We start from the raw sequence: 10,831 nt of genomic DNA on the forward strand, positions 1-10,831 counted from the left end.
TGATTTCTCCTTTACCAGCTGATACAATGCCATGCTATACTAGGTCAGTAAGGGGAAAACAGGTTCACTGCAGAGGAAAGTGGCTTCTCTTTCTGGTTCCTGTGTTCTTCCATTCTTGTCTTCTTAGTCCTATTGGCAGCAGTGTGCATATACCCTGCAACAAGTGTTGCTGACACTCTGGAGTGGGGCTTTTTACTTATCAGTGTGAGCTCAGAATCCCTTGCTCTCTAGCCTTGCTTCTTGTATTTTCTTCTTCCTGGGATCAAATTTCTTCTCTTTCTTTTATTGTGTGGGTTATTATTATTATTATTATTTTAGATGGAGTTTTGCTCTTACTGCTCAGGCTGGAGTGTAATGGTGCGATCTCGGCTCACCACAACCTCTGCCTCCCGGGTTCAAGTGATTCTCCTGCCTCAGCCTCCTGAGTAGCTGGAATTACAGGCATGTGCCACCAGGCCCAGCTAATTTTGTATTTTTAGTAGAGACAAGGTTTCTCCATGTTGGTCAGGCTGGTCTCGAACTCCCGACCTCAGGTGACCTGCCCGCCTCGGCCTCCCAAAATGCTGGGATTACAGGCGTGAGCCACTGCATCCGGCTTCTTTTATTGTTTTAAGGAGGGCTTATTAGTAGTAAATTCTGTCTTTGTTTAGCATTTGATCTTCAGTGATGAACATGTCTTTCCTGAGCACCCACTTTTGAATGATAATTTGGGTATAAAATTCTAGATTGGCAGTTAATTCCTCTCAAGACTTACAAGATATGATTCCACTCACTTTTGTCTTTTTTTTTTTTAATGAAGTTTGCTTCTAGTTTAATTTCTTTATAAATAATCTGACTATCCTTTTACTGATTCTGCTCTGTCTTTAATGTTTGAAAGTTTCACTGTTTTGTCTAGATGTGAATTTCTTATGTTTTCTGCTATCACTGTATGTTCTGAATCTGAAAATGAGTTATTTTATTTCTTTTTTTTTTTTTTTGACACGGAGTCTCGCTCTGTCACCCGGGCTGGAGTGCAGTGGTCGGATCTCAGCTCACTGCAAGCTCTGCCTCCCGGGTTCCCGCCATTCTCCTGCCTCAGCCTCCCGAGTAGCTGGGACTACAGGCACCGCCACCTCGCCTGGCTGATTTTTTTGTATTTTTTAGTAGAGACGGGGTTTCACCGTGTTAGCCAGGATGGTCTCGATCTCCTGACCTCGTGATCCGCCCGCCTCGGCCTCCCAAAGTGCTGGGATTACAGGCTTGAGCCACCGCGCCCGGCCAGAGTTATTTTATTTCTAAAGTAAAGTCAGCCAGTATCACTTTAAATGCTTTCTCTTGTTCATTTTCCAGTTTTTCCTTCTGGTACTTTCTACCGACATATGCTGGACTTTTATATTCTATCCTACATACCTCTTAACCTTTTATATTTTTAAATTTTCATCTCTTTCTGCTATCTCTTGATAATGTCTTCAAATGTATTCTCTTTTTCTGTCTTTAATGGTTTTTTAATGTCAAGTTTATCCTGTTCACTAAGTTAGTATTTCAATGATCTTTGTTTAATTCTGGTATTAGAAAGTTGTGTCTAATCTTTACTTTATCCTGTCCACTAGGTTTTATTATTTCAATTACAATATTTTTCATTCTGCATTTTTTTTTTTTTTTTTTTTTTTTGCCATCTGTTCTTCAGAATCTTTTTTTTTTTTTTTAACTTTAAATCCTTACATTTGCCTTTACTTATATAAAACTCTTGGTGGGTTATGTGTAAATGTGTTCTTTGGTGTATCTGCTGACCATCCCTCATGGGACTTGTTTACTCATGTGTTTTGTAATTGTGGATTGTGAAGTCATCTTAAGTGGGGCTTTTCTGTGGGAAGTTGTGGGGCCTAGGTTATGGCTATGCTCCTACAGAGTGATACACTGTGCATCCTCGTAACACCTGAGTTGACACTGTCCTGGAACCAATTTAAATTGTCACCTGTAGTTTTCCACACTAAGTAATTTAAATTTTGGACTCAAAACCATGGCAAGATGTATTTCCAGGGTTTCAATTTGGTAAGATAAACTTTAATTTAAAAAAAATCTGGATTCTAGAGACCTCTCCTGTGAGAATAGTTTTTTAGTTGCATCTAGATAGGCAGAAAAACTTAAGCTGCTAGCAACTATCAACTTTAATAATTCACCCACCCCCATCCTCGACTGCCACAATATCACCTCAACTATCTACTTCTATTTATTTTTTGTATTTGTAAATTTTCTTTTCACATTGTATGGTATGGCTGCATGATAATTTACTTAAACCTTTATAAGCTTTTGGATTGTTTTTTCTATTTTAATACACAGTATTTCTATGAAAATTCTCATAGGTATTGAGTATTGTGGATATTATTTAGGATAGAGTATAAAGGTTAGATAACTAATCTAGTATCAATCTTCCAGTACCTGTGAAAATTTTCAGGTTGTATGAAATTTTGTCCAGCAGCATTCAGCACCACAGGGAAGGCAAACACTTGGAATCAACCAGGTTGGGTTTTTCTCTTCAGAAGAGTAAAATAAAGGAGTCAGTGTGGTTAGGCTCGGTGTGGTGGCTCATGCCTGTAATCCCAGCACTTTGGGAGACTGAGGCAGGAAGATTGCTTGAGCTCAGGAGTTTGAAACCAGCCTGGGAAATATGGTGAAACCCCGTCTCTACTAAAAATACAAAAATTAGCCAGGTGTGGTGGCAGGGGCCTGTAGACCCAGCTACTTGGAGGGCTGAGGTGGGAGGGGATCACTTGAGCCCAGGAGGTCGAAGCTACAGTGAGCTGAAATTGCATGAGTGCACTCCAGCCTGGGTGACAAAGTGAGACCCTGTTATGAAAGAAAAAAGAAAAGAAAAGAAAAGAAAAAAAGGACAGGAGGCAGTGGCCAGAACAGCATGTAAGTGGGATAATTCTTGGGTAATGAAAAGGACTAGAATGTAGGTGATGGACTTTGGTGACAAAATGCAAACTATGCATACAACAAGGAGAGTTAATGTTCAGAATATGTGAAAAAACTTTCACAATAACTCCAAGGAAAGACTTAGGTTTTCACTACAAAGAAATGCTAAGTGCTGAGGTGACAGATCTACTAAATACCCTGATTTGACTATTGCTCAATGCACACATGTACAGAAACATCACACTGTATCCTACAAATATCCACAATTATCACATATCAATTAAAATAAAACTTCTAAAATACGGAAAACTTCTTAAAAGTAAACAAACAAACAAAAATCAGGAAAAGCAGAGGCCATAGAATTAAATCAGGCCATTTAAATGGACATTCAAGTCAGTCAGGATGAACTCAAGTATAAGACTTTAGGAGAAGTGTGAAAGTTTTCACTGAAAATTTCCAAGAGATCTGAAGGTGGCAGTGCCAGGGAACTAGCAGTGGGGATGGGTAGCACATGTTTCTAAGAGCAAGAGATTTTCTAATAGGAGGAGAGAAATAATGATTCCCAAGGAATTGGAAGGAGCAAAGAGACTCTATAAACCACATTCCCACCTGAAGTACTTTAAGTACTTTGGAGTTTGAGAGAATGTGTAATCTCTACTTGACATCCAAGGGAAGCAATGCCCTCAAGGGAAATCCAGGTTACAGTTACAGCCAGGAGATGCAAGGAACTGTCAAAGATAGAGCAGCCAAAGGAAATGAGGACATTGGCTTGTCATACAGCTGGACTTCCAGAGACGACAACTGAATGTTTTGTGCAGTGTGGGAGGAAATGGGTGCTGGACCAAGGGAGAGAATTCAGAATATAGTGGTAAGAGTGCAGGAGAGAATGGGAGAACAAAGGGGCTTAGGGTTTGGATAGTCATCACAGAAACCAGGAATGTTCAGCAGAGAGGGTTGCTGCATCAGACAAAAGAATGGAGAAGTGTGCAGGGGCCTTCTTAGCCATCCCACATGGAATCAGATAACTCAGCAAGAAAGTCTAAATCTAGTTATTACGTGTCCAGGAGTGGGCAGTCCTCCTGCCAGCACTGGCCCTATGTTTATGGTTCCCGTTAAGAGAACAGGGGCACAGGGACCAAGACGTTACTACAGAAAGTCAAGTTATGCTCTGAAGCGCCCCCTGCCGGACCCTGTCCAGAGAGACAGGAGCAGTTGAGGCCGCTGGTCAGCACTCTGGGCTATTTTGTGCTCCCTCCCACCTGCCCCTCCTTTTGGCCCAAGTTCTAGCCCCACTTGCTTTGTTACCCCCTCCTATGGCAGCTTCCTCTCTGGTCTTCAGTGTCCTCATTGATACAGTGAACATAGCATCTCTCCTCTAATCACATATATTCATACAGCGATATAAATGATGTGAAAGTACTTTGAAAAATGTAAGTGAAAGACTGGGGCACTGACTTCTTCCCATTTTCCCAAGTCCTGCTTCAGAACCACTCTCCTAGGCCCCAAGCCCCTAACTCCTTCTTGGCCCTTTAATCAAACTTTGCCTACTGAGGGGCCTAACTATATGGTATCCCCAGAATGGGGACTACTATTACAGCCCCCATTTCTTCTCTTTGCTATTTGCCATGATACTCTTAAACCTAGAGACTGGGATCCTCTCCCTAGACCAAAAGGGAGGGGCACATAGGCATCATAATGGGCATTCAGACATGGTATGATGCGAGGGGTGGGCATGAGACAAATGCTGGAGTACGTCTGGGCAACACCCCAGTTACTCATTTGGACTCACTGGGGCAAGTGATTAACTAGAATTCTCAATGAAGAAATGACAAGAAGGCTCCCTCCAATTTCTCAATTTCCACCCCGCCCAATACCCAGTTTGATTCCGCACCCTCCTAATCCATCCCACCCCTGTAATCCAACCCACTCTCCTAAGGCAACCCACTTACCCCCGCTTTTTCCTCAATCTGCCAGGACTCTTTTTCCTCTCCAGAAGTATGTAGATTTTTCAGTTTTCTGCTCTCACTGTTATCCCACTGTGGCTCATGCCTGCCCTCCCCACTAACCTACCCTAAAACTCTTCCTGCCCTGCTCTTCTGCTGTTCATCACAGACTATCTATTTGCCAATGCCGTGGTCCCACAACTCTTTCTGGTAACTTCCCTATCTATGCCTCTAGCCCTCTTAGCCCTGCTTGCCAAAGCTGTGGTTCCAGAGCTCTTTCCTGTGCGTCCCCTATCTATCCACCTACTCCTCCTCCTAGCCCTGCTTGCCAATGCTGTGGTCCCAGATTTCCTTCCTGTCACTCCCCTGTCTATCCCCCTACTCCTCATCCTAGCCCTACTACTTCCCAATACTCTAGTCCCAGAACTCTTTCCTGTGACTCCTCTATCTACTCCTCTACTACTTCTTCTAGCTCTGTTTGCGAATGCTGTAGGCTCTGAACTTTTTCCTGTCACTCCCCTATCGATCCCCCTACTCCTCCTTATAGCCCTTCTTTCTAGAACTCAGCCTCCAGCCCTGCCACCTGCAACCAGACCTGGCGATTCAAAGATCTCATCTTGGAGATGTTTTTCCTGCTCCTGGAGCAGTTTTGGTGCAGTTCAGATGGTCAGAACCATGGCTTCAGCAGCCTGACCTGGTGGACAAAGAGAAGCAAGACAATGGCAAACCTGCATTCCGCCTCAGTAAGTCACGGGAGCCCTTTCCATGGCCAGGTCCTGGTCACCTACTGCTATCTGTATTTTGCCTTCACTCCCATCTTGTTAATCCTCTTCGATTTTCTTTCTCTAAACAGTCTGCTCCTTTCCTTCCCTGCCTGATCAGCCAGATGGCCTAAGCTTCTACATTTGTCCCTGGCTTCTCCATGGAACTCAGTCTGTAGCCACAGAACAAACCACAGGGCCAGAGACAGAGAAGGTAGAGGTGAATGAGGAGTGGGAAGCACCTCATCTGTTCTCAAGGAGGGTAAGTCCTGCCTTGGGTTAAAGTAAGGGCAAGAACCCTTACCCCTGAGAGCTCACAGGGCACAAGGCCCCTGCTAGAGAGAGATAGAGACTCAGTTTTGATTTTGTTTATGTTTTTCGGGTCTTGTTTATTCCAGAATTTATTTGTATTCACCCTAGGATTCCAGAACCACAGCAGGGACTTTAGATATCTAGATTCAACAGAATCTCAATTAAAATCTCACTATATTTTTGAGAACTTGACAACTAAAATTTATATAGAAATGCAAAAAGCCAAGGTTAGTTCACATTCTCCTAAGACATTTTTGCCTACCAGATATCAGAACTCATCATGAAAATTATAGTAATTAAGATAGTGTAGGAGTGGGGAAAACATAGACAAGCAGACAAATGCCACAGATCGAGAGCAGAAGGACTGCCACATTGCTTTGCCCATGCATGGCTACTGAACACTTGAGACGTGCTATTAAGTGTAGAACTTACGTTGGAATTTTGTTGTTGTTTTTAAAAAGAATTATTTATTTACCAAACCTGAGACATGTTAGATAAAACCAATTTTAAGTTTATATATTTTAAATCAATTTTGAAGTTACACACACACACATACACACACACACACACACACGCATGCAACAGTTGTCCTAAGGTGAAAGTCACCTTCTCAATAAACTGTTGCAAGTGTTCTCACCCAAGATTGAAAAATTGTTTATCCTGAACATGAAAACCTGTAACAAACTTAATTATGTAAAAGTCATTACTTGTAGTTTTCCCCTTGCAAAGATAAAAAAAAAAATGTACAACTAATATATATGAATCATAATGTAATCCTGGATCGTCCCCACACCAAAACCAGAGGCTCTTCTAATTTTAAACCCATCATTAGAGAACAAAAGAAAGTCATTTCATTTTACACAAAGCAAAATTTATATGTGTCAAAAAAGAAAGACCTAAAGAAAGACCGAAACAAAAACCCTCGGGCGGACACTGATGCCCGAAACAAAGACCACTGATCAAAAATAAAATAGTGGCTATATATCACTGCAATGAAATCCAAGAGGCTTCAACCCTTTGGCATCAGAAATCCAGATTTTTCCAATTATGTAAATGCATGTTTCTTATGTGCCAAGAGGGAGGGAAGTGGATGTGCCAGTATGGAAAGAAAAAGAGCCACCACTCACGGGCAATTTTAAACCCATCATCAGAGAACAAGAGAAAGTCATTTCGATTCTCTCACCCAGGGAACTAGCTTTAACAGACAATTAGAAGGTCAGGCAGAAACCCAAAAATGATTATTAGCTACTTGTGTCATCAATTTAAGTGGAGGTGATTGAGTCCTAAGGTTCAATGTAAAAATGTACGGGGCAAAATGTATGCTGAGTTGTAGCTTTAAAGCAAAACAAGAAAACAAAGTAGAAAAGTACCCAGCCTGGCAGCATACGCCCAAGTCAGAGAGCTCTGCCATTAGGATGGGCAGAAACCATCAAGATTCATACTGTTGTTTCTCATAAAGACTCAACAAAATCTTAGTGACCTGAACCACAGATTGAGGGAGTCCAAAGAATGCAGTCATTTTAGTATAGTACAGGCTTTGTGCTGACTTGCTGAACAAACTGCATTTTATTGTGAAAACAAAAAGAAGAAATAATAAAAAACTATACCCCATATTTCACTTAATGGAGGGAGGATTCAAATAAGAAATTATGCCAATCAACTGTAAAATTTCCACTATAACTTTCCTGAAAAGGTGTTTTCCCCCCAATATCTATTAATCACAAAGAAACATAAGTTGTGAATGTATAGTTCAGAAAATAAAAATGGAGAAACTAATGATATTATTATGACCAAGATGTTTGGTAAACAGTGAATTCAGAGTTCAGGATCATCAGGAAGAGGCTTTTTTTTTTTTTTTTTTTTTTTTTTTGAGACAGAGTCTCTGTCATCTAGACTGGAGTGCAGTGGTGTGATCTTGGCTCTCTGCAACCTCCACCTCCTGGGTTCAAGGGATTCTCTTTCCTCAGCCTCCTGAGTAGCTGCGATTACAGGCTCACACCACCACACCCAGCTAATTTTTGTATTTTTAGTAGAGACAGGGTTTCACCATGTTGGTCAGGCTGGTCTTGAACTCCTGACCTCGTGATCCGCTGGGATCACAGGCGTAAGCCACCATGACCAGCCAGGAAGAGGCTCCTTAAAAAAGCCTCTGGACTTCAAAAAAGCTCTTCAGGTAGTAGATCTGTCCCAATGTCATGGCAACTAGAACAAGAGCTTCAAAGAAGGACCAAAGAACCACTCTGCTACTTGTGTTGTTGTTGATGGCTCCACGTATCCTCTCCCAATTTCCATGTATTCCTGTTTGTGCTTTCCAGCTGTCATCGCCACTGCTAGCTCACTGATCATTTTTTCTAAGTTGTTCTGGTGAGCTTCTTTTTCCATGTCTTGTCCTTTTGGAGCCTCCCCAATATCAATGGTGAACATCACTATTTTTGGAGTCATGGTAGACATCCAGTTACTAAAACAAACTTTGGAATCCATGTGAGCAGCAAATGTGTACTTCCCACTGGATTCTCCATCTCCTTTGTAAATCCCTTTATTATCTGGTCCTATTATCTCCACATTGATGTCCAGGAAACCGCCCTCCACCACCTCAGAGATGAGGCCCATCTTGGTACCCGAGGTGACCCGCTCAAAGAAGCACTCCTCGGCATGTGGGTTGATGCTAATAAAGTAGCCTGAGACCATGGCCAGGAGCGTGGCCAGGAGCACCAGCAGGTTAGCAAGGGTCACCATGGTGGGGCTGGGGCCGAAGCCAGGACCTGGACTGCGGCCTGCAGAGGCGCCCCTGCTGCCGCCCCGCTAAAATTTTAAACAGTAGGAAAAACGGGCTGGGTGCCGTGGCTCATGCCTGTAATCCCAGCACTTTGGGAGGCCAAGGTGGGTGGATCATGAGGTCAGGAGTTCGAGACCAGCCTGGCCAAGACAGTGAAACCTCATCTCTATTAAAAATACCAAAAAAGGCCGGGCGCGGTGGCTCAAGCCTGTAATCCCAGCACTTTGGGAGGCCGAGACGGGCGGATCACGAGGTCAGGAGATCGAGACTATCCTGGCTAACACGGTGAAACCCCGTCTCTACTAAAAATTACAAAAAACTAGCCGGGCGAGGTGGCGGGTGCCTGTAGTCCCAGCTACTCGGGAGGCTGAGGCAGGAGAATGGCGCGAACCTGGGAGGCGGAGCTTGCAGTGAGCTGAGATCCGGCCACTGCACTCCAGCCCAGGCGACAGCGCGAGACTCCGTCTCAAAAAAAAAAAAAAAAAAAAAAAAAAAAAAAAAAAAAAAAAAAAAAAAAAAATACCAAAAAATAAAAAATAAAAAAAATAAAATTAGCCAGGAGCAGTGGCAGGTGCCTGTAATCCCAGCTACTCAGGAGGCTGAGGCAGGAGAAAATAAATTAAGTAGAAAGAACAATGTCAAATGTCTCAATTTTTTTTTTTCTTGAGACAGAGTTTCACTCTTGTTGCCCAGGCCGGAGTGTAATAACGCAATCTCGGCTCACTGCAACCTCCACCTCCTGGGTTTAAGCAGTTCTCCTGCCTCAGCCTCCCAAGTAGCTGGGATTACAGACATGCTCCACCATGACAGGCTAATTTTTTGTATTTAGTAGAGACAGAGTCTCACCATGTTGGTCAGGCTGGTCACCAACTGCTGACCTCATGTGATCTGCCCGCCTCAGCCTCCCAAAGTGCTGGGATTACAGGCATGAGCCACCATGCCCAGCCATGTATCAATTTTTATATTGAAACTTGGAAAGTAAAATAATTGGATATACCAAGTTAAATAAAACATTATTAACATTAGCTTTATCACGTTCCTTTTTCTCTCCGATGTGGACACTAGATATCTAGCCTAGATAGATAATATTTAGTCTAGATAGGCAATATGTGTCTCACTTCATATTTTTATTGCATGGCACTGATCTAGAAGATAACAGAAATATATCTTCAGGACATCAAATTAGGAAAAGATGCCATAAATGGCAATTAAGAAGCAATAACCATAAAGGGAAACACTAATATATTTGACCACATTTAAAGTTTTGGTGTCAAAAGACAGCATTAAGAGACTAAAAAGGCAAGCCACAACAGAGAAAATGTATTTGTAGCACACATGATTCTCAATAAAGAACTTCAACAAGCTAATAAATAGGCAACCAATCCAATAGAAAAACACGCTCAACAGAGCCTCCCGAACACCCAAATGCATCCCGCAGCACATGATGTCAGAATGAATGTATGGCGGGGAAGAGTGTTTAGGCGCACACTAAATCGGGTGGCTAATTCACCCATCCTAGGGATACCTTTGGATCTTTTAAAGTAAGTGATATTATATGAAGTATCCAGAGTCATTCATAAAAACAAAACTTAAGATAGGGACTGCTAAGGCTGGAGAGATGGGGAAATGCAGAGTTGTTTCATGCGTGCAAAGATGTTCTGGAGACTGGTTTCATGCAATGTGAATATACTTTTGTGTACTTAAAAATGCCTAAGATGGGAAGGCCGAGGTGGGCGGATCACAAGTCAGGAGTTCGAGACCAGCCTGGCCAATATGGTGAAACCCCATCTCTACAACAATACAAAACTATTAGCTGGGCATGGGGGTGCACGCCTGTAGTCCCAGCTACGCGGGAGGCTGAGGCAGGAGAATTGCTTAAACCCAGGAGGCGGAGGTTGCAGTGAGTGGAGATTGCACCATTGCACTCCAGCCTGGATGACAGAGCTAGACTAGACTCTGTTTCAAAAAAAAAAAAAAAAAAAAAAAAAGGCCTAAGATGGTAAGTTTTATATTATGTGTATTTTACAAATAAATATTTAAAAAACCTCTAAACTCACTATGCTACTTAGAATCGGAAAGAGTTATTCTGTCTATTATTATCGTGTTGGTGATACTGGCCACATTGACCAGAATGTTCTTCA

At 42.4% G+C, this 10,831-nt stretch overlaps 1 pseudogene; it reads right to left on the minus strand.

Moving 5' to 3' along the window:
• Positions 1–8,051: 8,051 nt before the first annotated feature.
• LOC103222968 (transmembrane emp24 domain-containing protein 2 pseudogene) lies at positions 8,052–9,079 on the minus strand (annotated as a pseudogene).
• Between the last annotated feature and the right edge of the window lie 1,752 nt (positions 9,080–10,831).

The sequence above is a fragment of the Chlorocebus sabaeus genome, chromosome 19 (genome assembly GCF_047675955.1).
Source record: "Chlorocebus sabaeus isolate Y175 chromosome 19, mChlSab1.0.hap1, whole genome shotgun sequence".
NCBI classification, from domain to species: Eukaryota; Metazoa; Chordata; class Mammalia; order Primates; family Cercopithecidae; genus Chlorocebus; species Chlorocebus sabaeus.